Source organism: Leptopilina heterotoma, unplaced genomic scaffold (assembly GCF_015476425.1).
Source record: "Leptopilina heterotoma isolate Lh14 unplaced genomic scaffold, ASM1547642v1 Lhet_275, whole genome shotgun sequence".
Taxonomy (NCBI): domain Eukaryota; kingdom Metazoa; phylum Arthropoda; class Insecta; order Hymenoptera; family Figitidae; genus Leptopilina; species Leptopilina heterotoma.
The window spans coordinates 1,490,862-1,509,315 of NW_025110983.1; the positions used below are offsets into that span (position 1 = coordinate 1,490,862).

Here is an 18,454-nt window from a genome sequence, read left to right on the forward strand (position 1 = left end):
ACGTGTAATGTTTGCTAAAGTTATTACTTGCCTCGGTTGCCTACTCGTGTAGTGTTTGTAAACATGAGATAAAAAAAAAGATAAATAAGGATAGAAAAAAAGAATCTGTAAATTATTTTCACGTCAGGAAGGCAAGAACCAATTTCGATTTAACCTCGGTGAGAGTGTATTTAACTTGGCATCTCTAGTGAGCACTAATCTGATTAGGTTTCCAACCTCTAAGGTGTAATACAACATTAATTTCAGTCTTAATCGTTTTTTTACATGTGTATTTTATAAAAAAAAAAAATATTATAAAAAAGAATTCTTAACCTTTTTTTTCTTTATTTATGAATTTAATAAAGAACGAGACAAGGGAATTTTATTAAAAATATAGTCTTATTAAAGACAATATTTTCATTGATATAAAAATTTTGATTTTAAATAAGAAAATAAAATTTTTTTTTAAACTTAAATTACAATTATAGTGTCGAATTTTTTTTAGACATTTATATAAATTTTTGTACAAACACTACAAAAATAATATAATTTATATAGAAATTATATTATTTTTGTACTATTTTTAAGTTAATTTTCTATATTTAATAGAAATAGATTTTGAATGAATCGATCAATAATATAATTTTTTAAATTTGCAGGAGAAGAGAAAACGTGTTTATTAATGACTGTGTTGGAAAATTAAATTAAATATAACTAAAACTTCTGTACATTTTGAAACTTGGAATTTCTTTCCAATTTTGAAATCCTATTTTAAACTAAATTCAAACTCCCTCATAGAATTTAAATTTAAATATAATCATATTTATAATAAAATAATTATAACAATATAATTTTTTTGGTTTTGGCCTAAACCTCAAAACACAAAATATAATTATAGTATAATAATATAATTATAATATAATAATTATAATTGTATATAATATAATAATTATATATAATATAATTATAATTGGAATTTTAGTTAAAAGCAAACATATTTATAAAATTAAATTAAAATTAAAAAAGCAAATTTGAAATCCTATTGTCAAACATATTTGGAACTTGTTTGATAATCTATTAAAACTTGTTTGGAACGATTTCAATATTCGTTATAATTACTTGTCCTAAGCATGTTCGAAACTTGTAATTACTGACCCATAGAAATCTGTTACTAACAAGTATTGAATAAATTTCAAATCTTTTCCAAAAAAACGAATCAGAATTTATTTAAAATTTCTACAAAAACTAAATAAATACTCGTCCCTAACATGTTTAGCATTGAAATTTTTCTATAAACCATTATAAACGTTTTTTATTCGATTTAAAATATTAAAATTTTTATTATTCAGGAACATATTTCAATATTTTGAATTATATAATAAATTTTTTCGGGGGGAGGAGGGGGATTATTTTATAAAAGTTTTATTGAACTATAAGTTAATTTTTTCGAATAAATAAAAAAAGTGTTAGGGGAATATAACTCAGAGTAAAAAAATAGAATAAATGGTTCGAAATAAAAAACTAAATTTTAGAAAATTAAACTAAACATAATTGCGATAAAAAATAAATAAATAATTTTGAATATGAAAGAAATAAAAACATTTGAATGAAAAAAAATGAAATAATTTGAATGAAAAAAAAATGAAATGAAAAAATTGAATAAAAAATGAATTAAAAATATTTTTAATAAAAATTTTAAGATTTTCGGTCTTTTCTACTTCTTTTTTTTTTTGACAAGTTCTTATTAGGTTTTAAAAGGAAAGACGCTTTCCTTAACTTCGTATTGATTTTTAACTCTACCCCCCCCCTCCCCCATCTCCTTATCCTTCTTCTTCTTCCATATGTTGTCTTCCTTTAACTTCATATATATATGTATAGACAAGTAACAAAATGCGAGGTAAAAATAAATCAATTTCTACATCTGTTGACTGCATAATTAGTTATCGATTGCACATTCCCCTTCTAAAAATTGATATTTTAACTTGCAATTCCGTCCAAAATTAACTAAAAACAAATTTTATTTGCCAGTAATATATATCGGTAAACATTCACAAACATGAATATTTATAACTTGTTATACTAAAAATAAAAATGAAATGACGCTATCCTAATTAAAATAGCTTTTACATTCAATTTTAATCTTATTAAATAAAATACGAAAGATTAAAATAACATTTGAATATTTTTTTACATTACATTAAAAGGTTCAACAAGTTCAAAAAAATAGGATTTCGATAAGTTTAAAATGTATTTCGAATAAGATGAAAAATTAAAGATAAATAAGTTGAAATATTAGAGAAATATGTTTTAAACATGTTTAGAAGAATTTTCAGAATATTTCCGAACATGTTCAAAATTTTTTTAATGTCACAAGTTTTTAAAAACTTCAGGATATGTTCCTAACAAGTTTCATTTAACAGTTCAAGACAAGATCATATGACAAAAGTCTAAAACAATTTTTCAAAAATTTGTCGTTTTTGAAAGAGTTCAGAACAAGTTTCTTACATGTTAAGAAAATGTTTTGGATATATTTTGAACCAGTTTCAAAACAAGTTTGAAATATATTCCTAACTAGTTTTAAACAGCGTATGAATAAGTTCAGAACGGTTTAAAACTTGTTTGTTCAAGTGTTTTCGGATTATTTAGAATTTTATTCGTAAAAGTTTAGAATAAAATGGGAATAAGTTTTAAACTGGTTCAAAACAATGTTGGAGCAAGTTCAGAACTGTTTAAAACCTGTTTAGAACGTGCTTCGGACTTAATCCAAACAATTTTAAAGTATATTTTAAACTTAATTTGAAATTATTACTAGTTCAGGACTGTTTGAAACTGATTTAAAAGTGTTTTGGACTTATTTTGACTGTTATTCCATCAAGTTCAAAATATAGAATGTGTTTCGTAAAAGTTCAGGACTGTTTAAAACTGTTTTGAACATTTTATTTTAAACTTATTTCAAACGTGATTCGTATAAGTTCAGAACTCTCAAATTAGTTTAAAAGGGGTTTCAACTAATTTAAAATGTGTTTCGCACACGTTCAGAATAAGTTCAGAGACTATTTCTAACTAGTTAAAAACCTGTTCCATACAAGTTCAGAACAGTCTTAATGTTTTTAGTCTTATTTTGAACATGTTTTGTACAAGTTTTGAACAAGACAGACCAAGTTTAGAACAAGTTCATAATAACTTTTGAACTAGTTACAAACATTGTATAAGTTCGTAACTGTTTATAACAACTTTGGACTTATACCGAACATGTTTTGAACAAGTTCAGAATAAGTTTCAAACTAGTTACAATTATTGTTTAGACAAGTTTATAACGACTTCAAAGTTGCATAGAAACTATTTTGGTCATATTTCCAACAAGTTTGGAACCAGTTCAGAAAAAGTTTCTAAATTTTTATTAAATAATGCATGGACAAGTTCAGAACGTGTTTTATACTAATTTAGAACTGTTTAAAAATATTTTACATGTGTTTCTTTTACTTATGTTGAATTTGTTTTTGTACAGATTTGGAACAAGTTCAAAATAAGTTTCGAACTATTTAAAAAAAGGTTTGGACAATTTCAAAATTTTTACGACAATTCAGAAAGTGTTTTGAACATGGTTTGGACAAGTTCATAACGGTTTGAAACTGGTTTATAACTTTTGACATATTTCGAATATGTTTTGAACTATGTTAAAAATGTGGTTTGATTTAGATTGGAACTATGTTAAAAATGTGTTTTGTACAGGTTTGGAACAAGTTCAAAATAAGTTTCGAACTAGTTAAAAAATGGTTTAGACAACTATAGAACTTATTTTTGACAATTTGAAACCTGTTTTGAACATGGTTTGGACAAGTTCATAACTGTTTCAAACTGATTTAGAACAATTTTGGACATTGCATGTTTCGAACATGTTTTGAACAATGTTTAAAATATGTTTTGAACTAGATTCTAACAATGTATGTCTGTAACAAGGTTACAAATGTGTTTTGAACTAGATTGAACGTGTTTTTGTACAAATTTGGTTCCAGTTTTAAAAAACAAGTTTCGAACTAGTTAGAAAAAAAGGTTTGGACAACTCCAGAAAGTATTTTGAACAAGTTCTTTAAATCGTGTTTAGAACAACTTTTGACTTATTTCAAATGTGTTTGGAACAATGTCTGAAATGTGTCTTGAACTAGTTTGAAACAATGTTCAGAACTGTCTGAAATTTGTTCACACGGTTTTTTCACTTATTTTGTACGTGTTTCAACAATGGTTTAAACAAGTTCAGAATAAGTTTCGAACTAGTTTAAAAAAAAGGTTTGGACAACTACAGAACTTATTTTCGACAATTCAGAACGTGTTTTGAACATGGTTCGGTCGAGTTCGTACCATTTTTAAAACTGGTTTAGAACAACTTTGGACATATTCAGAACATGTTTGGAACAATGTTTAAAATACGTTTTGAACTAGTTTAAAACACAAATTTAGAACTGTCTGAAACTTGTTTCCTTAGTTTTTAAACCTGATTTGCATGTGTTTTTGTACAGGTTTGGAACAAGTTCATAATAAGTATCGAAATAGTTAAAAAAAAGAAGGTTTGGATAACTTCAGAACGTGTTTTGAATATTGTTTGGACGAATTCATAACGGTTTGAAACTGGTTTAGAACAACTTTTGACATATTTCGAACATGTTTGGAACAATGTTCAAAAAGTGTTTTGAACTAGTTTGAAACATTGATCAAAATGTGGTTTGAACTAGTTTGGAACAATGTTTTCAAAATCGGTTTTTAACTAGTTTGGAATAATGTTTTCAAAATCTATTTTGAACTAGTTCGAAACAAGTTCAGAACAATCTGAAACTTGTTTGAAGGTATTTTTGCACTTATTTTGAACGTGTTTTGAACAAGGTTTTTGAACAAGTTCAGAATAAGTTCCAAACTAGTTGAAATAATCTTCGGACAAGTTCAAAACTTTTTTGGACTTAATCGATAGGTTTAAATGTGATCAAAAATAATTTTTTCTTTATTGTAATTTTTTGAAAATTCTTTTAAGTATTAGCATAGAAGTATTAAGAGAAAATGAAAAATAGAAATCGATTCAAATTTTTACATATTGAGAAGGTCTTGTTTTTTTTTTTTTTGAAAAATGAAATATTTATGACCGTGTAAGATGGCGGATTCTTAATCTCAGCTGTGTGTGCGGGGGGTAAGGAATTTTCTTTCAAGTGCAGTTGTACCGGCCGTGAGTCTGGTTGTTTGAGTGCATCTGCACTGAGAGAATATAAACGTTTCCGAGTAAAGAAAGGGTGCAGAGAGAGTGAGAGAGAGAGGGTAGGAAGGGGTGAGTAAGAGAGAAAAAGAAGGAGAATCAAAGGCAGAAAGAGAGAGAGAGAGAGAATGAGGGATGAACGGCAAGAGAGGGGGGATGCGTAGGTGCGATAGCCGGGAGGTCGCGATCCACGTTGACCGGGGGTTTTCGTATCGACGTTGTCGGTGGCACATAGACATGTATAAACGCACACATTTCTAGAACGTGTAACACACAAACACATATATATTTAATATATATACATGAAAATTTATCGTAGTAGTGTTACTGAGTAATCGGGTTTGTAGGGCGATCTGGTGTTTACGGGTGCGTCGCGGGACGGATTTGGAGTTACCAGCGCAGCGTCGTTGTCGTTGTCGTCGTCGTCTGCTTGACTCCAAAGTGGTGGGGACGCGCGCACAAAATTTTTAGTTAACTAGACGTCCGCTGCGCGAGGTTCGGCGCGCGCGTAACGCATGCAGTTAACGGTTGCGCTGGCTCGGTTCGCCTCAGCGCGGCTACAACACCAACCTTCAAGACGGCCTTCGTCGACGAAAAGGAAAGAGTAAAAAAAAAGAAAGAAAGGAAACGGGCACACATTTTTTTTCCTGTCACCCCCCCCAAAAAAGTGTGTGTGTGTATATGTGCGTGTGAAAAAAAAGTGTTTTTCGCTGATTTGCAAAATTGTGTTTTTTCGTCAAACATAAGACGGGGGCTGTCATTGAAAAATACACACTAGAAAATTATCATTTTATTCGGAAGGTTGGATTTTTCATTTTTCACCCAAGTGGATAAGAATTTTTTTTAGGTTTTTTTTGGTGAATTTAAAAAAAAAGTGCGAGTGAGTGTGTGTGTATGTGAGAGTGAGTGGAGTGTGTCGCTAGTGCACACAATTCGAAAGGGGGATTTGTTCACCACAAAATCTTTAAATTGAGGAAAAAAAAGCGAGGAAAGGAGGAAAATAGGAAAAACTATGAGATTACGATAGTCTTGAGTGATGTTATCGCAAAGTAAATTTTACGCTCTCTTTATACACTACACTTTTGTGTAGTATGGTACGGGGCGGGTCCTTGCCGCTGCGGTCAAGAGTGCAGGTGTGAAGCAAATAGTGGTTCTCTTTTTTAAAAAAAAACCCCCGTGTTCACCTACTCGACCTTCTTTTTTTTCCTTTTTTTCCTTTTTACTTCTTCATCTCTCTACTGTCCAAAAAAAAAATCCTTCTAAGTTATTCCTTATCTCCCATTAAACAGAAATCTTAATTTTTAGTGTTCAAAGTGCTTTAAAAATTGTGCAAGTGTTCTTTTTAATTTTTCCACCTCCATTCCTTATATTGATTTCTTTAAATTTAATTTCTACCGGAAAAAATAGTTTTTCCCCCGAGGGCAAGGAAAAAAAACAACCAATGATATAAATTTACGGAAGATTTTTGGATAGAGAAGAAAAGGCACCGCGGAAGGTGCTTTAGAACCCGCCCCATATAACATCAGTGCCTGGTATTCCGCATCGCTCAACTCCGAGAATTCACTCACGAGAGGACGAGTCTTCAAAAAAAAAAAAATCAAGTGAGTATAAAATTAATGAAAACGAAAAATTTATTTTCTCAGGGAAAAACAGTTTTATTTTTAAAAAAATGACTTGACGGTAGTGACTCATTTCTAAATATCGCGTACTAGGTCAGGAGGAGCATTCTAAAAAAATCACCTTTTTTTTTGAATTTACATAGTAATTAATACGAAATTCAGGCGAAAAATCACTAAGGGGAATAAAATTCTACTCTCAAAGTGTTGAAAGTTACTTTTTTCCACTTGTTACAAGAAAAAAAATTTCTTTCAAGGTTCATTGACCTGTCTCAATTTTTAATTTCGGTACATTTGGAACTGGGATTGTTACCCATTTTTTGTATTGTCTCGTCACTGTTATGTATTTTCATTAACTGATAATAATAATAATATGTTTAATAATAATTAATAATAATAATGGTAGTAATAATAAAAATAACTAATTAACAAATAACAACAAAATTGTAATAATAAATAGTAACAAACTGTAATTAACAAATAATAAATAATAAACAAATTATAATTAACAAATAACAAAATTGTAATAATAAATAGTAACAAATTATAATTTGTAAATAATAATAAATAGTGACAAATTATAATTTGCAAATAATAATAAATTATAGTTAACAAATAACAACAAATTGTAATAGTATCAAAAGATTCATACAAATTTAGGAGAAACGGTGTTTATTAATGACTGTGTTGGAAAATAAAGAATATTTATAAAATAATAATTAATGTTATAATTATATCCTATTATGGCATCTACTCTTGGTGCTAAATAATATTAACTAATAAATAATAAAAAAATTATAATTAACAAAAAACAAGATTGTAATAAATAATAAAAAAAATTATAATTAACAAATAACAAGATTATTAATAAATAGTAACAAATTATAATTTGTAAATAACAATAAATTATAGTTAACAAATAACAACAAATTGTAATAGTATCTCAAAAGATTCATACAAATTTAGGAGAAACGGTGTTTATTAATGACTGTGTTGGAAAATTAAGAATATTTATAAAATAATAATTAATGTTATAATAATATCCTATTATGGCATCTACTCTTGGTGCTAAATAATATTAACTAATAAATAATAAAAAATTATAATTAACAAAAAACAAGATTGTAATAAATAATAAAAAAATTATAATTAACAAATAACAAGATTATTAATAAATAGTAACAAATTATAATTTGTAAATAACAATAAATTATAGTTAACAAATAACAACAAATTGTAATAGTATCGAAAGATTGATACGAATTTAGAAGAAAAGGTGTTTATTAATGACTGTGTTGGAAAATTAGGAATATTTAAAAATAATAATATTATAATAATATTATGCTATTATGACATCTACTCTTGATGCTAAATAATATTAACTTAATTAAATTAATTTAAAGAATAATTAACTAATTATTTAAAAAATAATTTAAATAATATGCAAATCAAAAATTAAATATCCATTTGATTATATTTAAATATTATAATTAATTAGTAAATAATTTAATGTCTTGATTTTTTCTTATTTATACTTTTAAAAAAATGTTTCAACCAATCATTTGTATACCCTTATTTGGTATCTTTCCGATTTGATTTTTATTCTTTTTTTAAAATTTCTTTTCGTTTTATGTATACCTAAATTTATTTAAATTTATTTCTAAAATTTTTATTTAAATTTATTTTCATTTTCAAAACTTTATCTGTTAAAATTTAGTTTTTAAATTTATTATTTTATTTTCTTATATTTTAAAATAAAAACAAAATCTATTTGACATGCTGGAAAATTTCGTTCACAGCCTAATAAAAAAAATTGAATTTACAATAAAGAAACATTCAATATGTTAAATTCCACTTTTTGGGGAAATTTTAAAATCTCGACTAATATAAGTTTTTAGTAGCATTATAATTCCGGTCAGTGACTCAATTCTGGCTATTTGAAAATTAATTAAATCAATTGGTTTAATAATTAGGTTGAAATTTAATTAAACTAGAATGCAGATACCGATCGGAAATTTCAATGACACACTTTTCGAACTAACCGTATAACCTTTTAAATACTTCTTAGGAAAAAAAACAAATAATGAGAAAAATATGAAAAATAAATAAATGTTTTTTAAGGGGTTTATGGGGTAAATAAATAAAAAAAGATAAAATTTAATAGTTTATTTACTACCAATATATTATTAATTTAATATCAATTTAGTCTGAATTTTATTTTAATTTCATTCTAATTTCATTTTAATTAAACATTAATTTAATTCTACTTGAAACATTTTGCCTTAAATAAACAATTTGCCAATGTAAAGTAAATTTTACCACATTAAATTTTGTGTATCAAATTATTATTCAACAATTTTGAAAACTATTATTATTAAATTATTATTTAATTATTATTAGATTATTATTAAATTATCATTGAATTATTATTAGATTATTATTGAATTATTATTAGTATTATTATTATTATTATTATTATTACAATTTTTATTACTATTATTATTGCAATTATGATTACTATTTTAATTATTGTCCTTTATTATTATTATTTCTGTTATATTATTATAATTATTAAATATTCTTTATAAATAAAATGGAAAGAGAAATATAACTGCTATTCAATAAAATCTCACAAACACGGTGGAATTTTTCAATATCGCTTTTCGCAAGTATTGGAAATTTTTGAAAGGAAACACGTTTTTGACTTTTTTTATTCATCCCTCGTACTCTATATATACATGTATAGAGAGATAATCCCTCAATGCGTTAATCGCTTTTTTTTTCTTCAACCATATTTCACACGTCAATAATAAGGAAATCAAATTTATTTTTTCTTATAACTGCACGTCTCTATTTTTTAAAATTTGTTATTAAAAATAAGTTAAAGAAGAGTAAAATTAAAAAACTTGGAGAACTGAATACTGAAAAAAAGATAAAATTAATAAAAATAATAGATACTAAAAATAATAATAAATAATAATAATAAAAACTAAATTTAAAAAATCATAATAACAATAATTTATTTTTGTTCAAAAATTCATTACATATTCAATACAAAAAAAATATTTTTCGATTTAAAAAACATTACTTATCGATCAAAAAAAATTATATTTAATTAAAAAACATAATTTATAATATTTATTAATTTTATGATTAAAATAATTTTCTGTGGGGTACAGAATATTGTATTTTATTGAAGAAAAATTAGTTTATGTCAAAAATGAAAATATTTACCCTCGGAGGGATTCGAACGCATGACAAATTTGCGCTTCTTGGTGCCTTAACGACTACGACCAACATGCGTTAAAAATTAGTTCTTGTTTAAAAACTTTAGTTTTGATTTAAAAAAAATTAGTTTCCATTTGAAAAAAATTTTATTTAATTACTATATAATTTTTTTACGACAGTAGTTTTTTTTTAATTTAAGAAAATTATTAACATGAGTGAGGCAAAATATTGTTTTAAATATAATTATAGTTATACAATAAAATAATCTAGTTGCTGAAAGAAAATTGTAATTGTCAGGAAACGTAATTTAATCAGAAAAAATTTTGTATTATCAAATTAGTATAAAAATCAGGATTGATTTCTTAGATTCAGGAAATATTTTTTTTTGGGTAACTTGTTAGAGGGGAAGAGCACGATGACTAGTTTTTCATAATAAACCCCCCCTCCCTCTAATCTAATCTCAGTTCTTGATAAATGAAACACGCATAGGCATCATTATAGACCCTTCGGAATTGAGAATATATAGTTATATAATTAAAAAGAAGTAATTTTTAATACTATTAGAAAAACATTAACTATTAATTAGTTGCTTTTCTAAGTAAAACAAAGCCATTAGTGTTTTTTTTTCGTGAGAGATGTCAAAAAACGATTAAAAGCAATTTTTGACTTTTTTCTGTTTGGTTAATATATCTTTATTAATTACTTTTTGGGGAAAATGATTGATTGGGTGTCTTATATGAAATTTTATGGGTTATTACGTTAAATTGGTTTATAGACATTTTTCTGCATAATTGTCTTCTTTACATTTTTTGTCTTTTGAAATTATTTTGATTGTAGGCTTTGCATTCATCCATTAGAAACTACAATTTATTATTTTTTTTACGATTTGACACTATTTGGATTTTGTTTTTTTTTAATTTGTGACACTAAAAGCTTCTTTTTTTGTTTATGAAAATTTACACTATACTTTAAATCCACTAATAGTTAAAATAAAAAATTATTCTTAAAAATTTTATTAAATATTTGTATCTTGATAAACGTCGCTGGTCTTGACAATTTTTTAAAACAATTTATGGAGTCGAATATCAAATTTGGGATTTTCTTTATTAAATTGGAGCTTTTTTAATTAAAGAAGAGCTTTGTTCGACACATGGTGGTACTCGGAATTTTTTTTAGAATTTATATTTAGAAAAAAACGTTTAAAACTTTGCTTTGCAACTATTTTGATACTTTTTTTTGTCTTAATTTGATACCCTTAGAAAAACTATGTATTATTTTAGTTTGTAGAAATTCTGGATTCGAAGGATTTTTTAAATTGTTAGTTATGTTATAAATTTTAGGGCTTTAAAAAAGTAGGGGAAATTTTTCTCTATAGTTTAAATTAGTTGGTAAATTTTTCAGTTCTTGTTCTATTTGTGTTTATTTTATAATTTGTTGGTAGTCTTAAATGTACTTACGAGGCATTCAGCGTATGGTTTTGAAGCACTTATTCAAAATTTGTAATTTTATGTCTTATGGAATATTTAGAGAATACGTCGTAATGCGTGTTAATAAATAGGGCCGGTATAAACGACAAGGAAGGATGTAAATTATTTATTAATTAATTAATATAGAAACAGGGAAATCTAGTCATTAAAAAAATATATTTGGAGTGAATACTTAACCTTAAAAAACGACCAATCAAATTTGAACCTTAAGGTAGAACTAATCTAGAAAACTACGTTTATAATCTTCTATTTCTTGCTGTTCAATTTCCTCTTCTTTTCAATTCCCTTCTTAGAAAGGAAAAAATTTTGATGTTCATAAAGTCAAAACAAGAAAGAAAGGTAAAGAAACGAGTGAATACCTAACCTTAAAAAAATGACAAGTCAAATTCGAACTTTGAAGTAGAATTCATCTAGAAGACGTCGTTTATAATCTTTTATTTCTTGCTGTTCTATTTTCATATTTTTTTGAGAAAATAATGCAAATAATTTATTCTTGATCTTACTAATGACATTTTTTATTTTTTTCAGAAAACATTTGCAGGGTTTCTTTTATTGTCATCTAAAGAGTGTATAAACAGAGTATTAAGCGAATCACATTAGGTCAAGAAAATATCTGCAATGACTTGACGTGGAATTCATCCATGTAGAAAACTACGTTTATAATTTTCTATTTCTTGCTGTTCTATTCCCTTCATTCTTATGAAGGAAAAAATTTTTATATTCATCAATTCGAAAGAAGAATTAATGGAAAATATAGTTAGTATGAATACCTAAGGTTCAAAAAGACGAACAATAAAATTCTAACCTTAAGATAAAATTGATCTAGAAAACTACGTTTATAATCTTGTATTTCTTGCTGTTCTATTTCCTTCTCTTTTTCTGTTCCCTCTTGGAACGACAAAAATGTCGATATTTGTCAATTCGGAACTCGAAAGAAAGGAAAATAAATTTGTCGTGAATACCTAACCTTAAAAAAACAACCAGTCAAATTCGAATCTTAAGATAAAACTAATCAAGAAGACTACGTTTATAATCTTTTATTTCTTGCTGTTCTATTTTCTTTTTTTTGAAAAGAAAAAATATTGAAAGTTATAAACTTGAAACAAAAAAGAAAGGAATGAAAATAATCTAGAAAACTACGTTTATAATCTTTTATTTCTTGCTGTTCAATTCCTTCTTTCTTTGGAAGGGAAAAATGTTGAAAGTTATAAACTCGAAATAAAAAAGAAAGGCAGGAAAATAAATATGGAGTGAATATCTAAAAGGCAATAATTTCGATATTCATCAATTCGAAACCTGAAGAAAAGGAAAATATATTTGGAGTGAATTCCTAACCTTCAAAACGACGACCAATCAAATTCGAACCTCAAGGTAGAACTAATTTAGAAAACTATGTTTATAATCTTCTATTTCTTGCTGTTCTATGCCTTTGTTTCTACTTCCTTCTTAGGAAGAAAAAAATTACAATATTTATCGAATTTGAAATAAGAAAGAATGAAAAATACGGTCGGAGTAAATACCTAACCTTAAGAAATTGGCCAATTAATTGCGAACCTTAAGGTTGAATTAATTTAGAAAACTACGTTTATAATCTTCTATTGCTTGCTGTTCATTTTCCTTCTCTCTTTCTGTCCCATCTTGGAAAGACACAAATTTCGTTATTTGTCAATTCGGAATTCGAAAGAAAAGAGTTAACATCTAACCTTAAAAAATCGATCACTCAAATTCGAAAATTAAAATAAACTTAATCTAGAAAACTACGTGTATAATTTTCTATTTCTTGCTGTTCTATTTCCTTTTTTCTTAAGAAGGAAAACAATTTTGATAGTTTGAAACTCGACACTTTTTGTGTCGAGTTTTTGCGTAAATACCTAACCTTAAAAAAACAATCAAATTCGAACCTTAAGATAAAGTTAATCAAGAAGAGTACTTTTATAATCTTCTATTTCTTGCTGTTCTTTTTCCTTTGGAAGGAAATTTTTTTTTTAAAATTATTACTTATATTTTCCGATTACGGTTCTCAGGTAACATAAAACATGATCTTCCTCAACTATAAAAATATGGTTCTTCTCTTTAATAATGTTGGCTCTTTATTTTTTTCGAGTTATTTTTATTTCCCTTGTATATAGTATAATACAATGTGTATGAGATTTTTTTCTTATTGTTAGTCGAGTGTAAAATTGTGATTGGTTGAGAACACGTTACAAAAGTTTTCTTCTTGTGTATATATTTCTTTATGAATGTTAGTTTCTGTATGTGTGACCTTCCAATGTGACGGTGTTTATATGAAATCGCTAGTCAATATGGCACACATACAGTTTATTGTACCGCACGTTAGAACTGGATATTGATCAGGTTTATATAGACCTTTAGAACGAAAAACGGATAATTTTACAGATCAATTTGATCACTTCCTTTCATATACAATACTTTTACGATTTTTGGTATCACGCCTCCTCGTAAAAAATTTTAATGTCCAACTCCTGCCTTCCACTTATAAGGAAAAAAAAATTTTTTTTTTGATTTTCAAAAATTTGCATAATTTTTAATATTCGGTACAATTTTTGCACTCGAGGGAATTATTTATTATGGTTCTTAGGGTTTATGGTCAGCATTAAAAATATGAGTTTTAAATCAGTTTTATTTATTGTTGTAGTCAATTCTGAAAGGATTTATAATTTGTTTGTTTGATAACAATTTCACTGAAAAAACTATGAAATTTTTCCAAGACGCAAGTTAGTTTTAATACATTTTTTTCTGAAATTTCTCTGACCCCACGTTAAGTTCGTTTCTTTGTTAGGGTTTTATTAGATATAGCGATAAATTTAGTTACATCGTCCCTCAACAATATTGAAAACACTCGTCTATGTCTATGACTACAAAAGAGGCTCAATTTATGATTTTATGAGCAGTTGTCAAAAATCCCTCTCAATTATCTCCAGCTAATTGTTATTGATTGTTTCTGAAAAAACCACTTGTACACTAATGTCTTAATTACTCAAAAACTGTAATTATATAAGAATTCCCCTAGGGGGATTTTTTTCCTCGACCTGAAAGGGAACAGAAATTGATCTGTTGTAATTGTTCATCTGTGGCATAAAAAATCAAGACACGTACGTATATATCTAACATAGGTTTTTAGAACTCATTTCTTTTTCTCCTGCTTCCCAATTTGGAAAGTATGTTGGTTATGAGATTGACATATACGAGGGCAAAAATATACTTGATAAATATTCATTCAATTCCTTCGAAAATATAGTTTTAGCATCTTTGGAAATTTGTAAATGCTTCTACTTTTGTCGAAAAATTTTTAATTTTAAACCATATTTATACCTAATGCTTACGTACAAAAATTAAATGAATTAAATGTTATAAGTTTTTATATCATGATGGTTCAAATGCCCTTAGGAGTAAAATTTACTTGATTAAAATAAAAATTTCTTCACATGTGTAAATTTAAAAAAAAATGTTTGTCGAGTCATTAAATCATTATTTCGCTTTGGAATTGAGAGAAAATTTTTTTGACGAAATTAGAAAAGAAACTAGAACATTTCCTTGATTGAAAAGTGTCAATATTCATTCGTTCGGGGGGGATTGTGTATATGTATTATTCATCATGTTTCTCTTGACAACATGACAATTATACTCAAAATTCAAAGTCCCTCAGTTGCGATTGAATGTATCGATAAAATTTAAGCATACAGTCAGTTTTCGACATTAAACGTCTCAATCATGTGTTGGTGAGTCTATGTTTCCCTTTCATTTCCGTTTAATCCAATTACAAAACCGAGTTTATATTTTATATGTATATACACATGTACTTATGTATATTTTTATATATAATAAATATATGTCTGTATTTATGTCCAGACAAATGCCATCACATTCTTTTCAACAATTCTGGCACATGTGCATTTTCAAGCTAGATGTGAAATAATTTTTCGTCACATTTGTGACGCGATCTGAAGAAAGGGACCTTAGAAGCAAATCATTTTAAGGTTGGGTTAGAGTTACTTTTTTCTTGTTTGAAAGTTTCTTTTTACTTATTTCGAATTAAAATCAGTGTTTATTAAATATTTTAGTTTTAATGAAGACTTAAACTTTAATGATTTATATTGACAGTTGATCCTTTTATTGTATTTTCATTTAAAAAATTGCAAACATAACCTATAATTTTTTGCTTCTAAGGTCCCTTTCTTCAGATCGCGTCACATTTATTTTCACATGTGTCACATTAGAGATCTAGATGGGTTGACTGGTCGCTTGGAAATTTGATCTATTAAAGCACAAATTAACCATGATAATATTAATATTTTATAAATCAGAAAATTGATAGCTAGTTGCGGTATAAACATATAAATGTATTAATTTGCACATATACACAAAACACATGCACATTTAAACTTACGCATATACACAAAATACATACACATATATGGACATTAACTTGCACTTATTCACAAAACACATGCACATATAAGCATATTAAATTGCACATGTACACAAAACACATACACATATATGTATTTAACTTGCACATATACACAAAATACATACACATATATGGATCTTAACGTGCACATATACACAGAACACATGCACATATTGAATTACACATGTATACAAAACACATACACATATATGTATTTTAACTTGCACATATACACAAAATACATACACATATATGGATATTAACGTGCACATATACACAGAACACATGCACATATACGCATATTGAATTGCACATGTACACAAAACACATACACATATACACAAAACATAATTGAGAATGAAACTTTATCTACTAGAGACAAAAAAAATTTTTTCGTTTTATTAAAATTATCATTTTTAATTTTAGAGAAAGTTTAAACAGCAGATTTTAATTATATTTATTTTTCGTAAAATTTAATTACATAAAGTAATATAAATAACATAAATTTGAACGAATTCGCTTGTGTGTAGTAATGGAGAAACATAACAAGGCGTCGCGTTTCGCAGTAGTACAAATTCGTTTTGGTCAGACGTGTATATAAAACCAGAAGTGCTTTCTTGTCAGACATAATATTCTTCGAAAAACACATTTCTTTTCTTATATTAATTATTTTATTAATTGTATTATTATAATAATTTTATTATTATTTTCATAAATAAAATATTAAATTATATCTATCATTACTTTTATTATTATTAAAATCTTTATCGTCTGAGTAGTTTCAACAGTAAATAAAACAAGGACATTTAGATAGAAAATTTTTATTAAAAAAATAATATTTATTTTTTCTGTGTGTTTTATTTAATTATCTTTATTTTTCTGTTTTTCAAAATAATTTCTTTAATTATGTACGTTGATTAAAAATTTTAATAGAGAAGCATTTTTCTTTTCATTAAACATAACTTCCAATATAATTTTTTTTCTTCAATTTAATTCAAACAGGAATAGTAAAGATGATTATCCGAGAAGGCATATATACTTTTTCCTATATATATATATATAATATATATATATATATATATATATATATATATATATATATATATATATATATATATATATATATATATATATATATATATATATATATATATATATATATATATATATATATTTAAGAGAAATGTGATATTGAAAAATGAATGTAATATTTGGAGATTTCGCGAGAAATTGTCTGGATAAATGATTGGAAGAGGATTTCTTTGGTTTCTTCTTTCATTTTCAAAAGGGAATAAAGAGAAATTGACAGAGGAATGGAAAAAATAGCTATTTTCTCATATGAGTCGTGAGTAAATACATTTAAAGTGTCGCGTCAGGTTTCTCTCTCACTCACTCAATTTCTGAATAATAGGCCCTTCAGTCATGTCGATAGTCTCTCATTCAACCCGAATTCAAGGCTGACGCATTGTCGAGCAAACTCAACAGCCTAAAAGAAAAGCATTTGTTTTCGCCATGTGTAGTGGAATTGACCTCTGACCCCAAGAGTCAAAGCCTTCTTAGTTTTTATAGAGAACATTTTTCAAGAGCCCTTTTCTTCATTGTCGGGTAACATTTAAGCTTTTTTTTCACTATTATTTCAGTTCAAAAAGTTTTAAATATTGTGTGATTATTTCTCGTCCGAAATTAGCATTTCTTTTTGTAAACTTTGAAATTAATATTTTCGTAGTTTTGAATTTTAAATTAAACATTTTTATTTTTAAAATTATTTAAACTAACATTTTTTTAATTTTCTTAAATGAACGTTTTTTTAAAAATTATCTTAAATTAACATTTGTAATGTGTTTTTTAATAAACATTTCTAATTTATTTTATTAATAAACATTTTTAACGTTTTTTTTAAATTAACATTTTTAACATTTTCTTAAATTTAATGTTCTGGAAAATAAAATGCTACTTGGATTATAATTATAAAACAAACGTATTTATTAACCCCTTGACTGTGAGGGTACGTCTATAGACGTACATTTGAAAGTGGGCTTCCAGTGTGAGGTACGTCTATAGACGTACATACAACAAAATTGATAAAAGGCAGAAAAAACAAGTAAATTTACGTCACACATACGTTACTTATGGTATTTTCGACGCTGAATCCGAATTTGAAGTCAAATTTCGAAAATTCGAAAACCAAAATCCAATATGGCTGCTCAAAAGTAGACTGTTTTGAATGATACTTTTATTATATTAAATCTCAGGCAGCATACATTATCATATCAAAATAATATCTCACACAATTATATCAAAATGTTTTCGACGTCGCTGGTTACGAATATGAAGTTAGATTTTCGAAATTCAAAATGGCGGATCCAAAATGGCGGACGTATTTTTTTGAATTCATCGTATTCGCTTGAAACTTGTTACTCGGGGGTTTTCGAGGTCGCTGATTCCGAATATGAAGTTAGATTTTTAAAAATTT

At 26.3% G+C, this 18,454-nt stretch overlaps 1 protein-coding gene across 17 annotated transcripts in view; it reads left to right on the plus strand.

Annotated features, from left to right (window-relative positions):
* The first annotated feature begins 5,633 nt into the window (after positions 1-5,633).
* LOC122504024 (sodium channel protein para) overlaps positions 5,634-18,454 on the plus strand; it is a 108,690-nt gene continuing 95,869 nt past the window's right edge. For 10 of the 17 annotated variants that reach the window (XM_043614848.1, XM_043614847.1, XM_043614849.1 and 7 more), the window contains exon 1: positions 5,634-6,819. The gene's annotated coding sequence lies outside the window, so the exon portion shown is untranslated. The remainder of the gene's footprint in view (positions 6,820-18,454) is intronic. The other 7 variants (XM_043614852.1, XM_043614854.1, XM_043614853.1 and 4 more) reach the window with 1 other exon arrangement.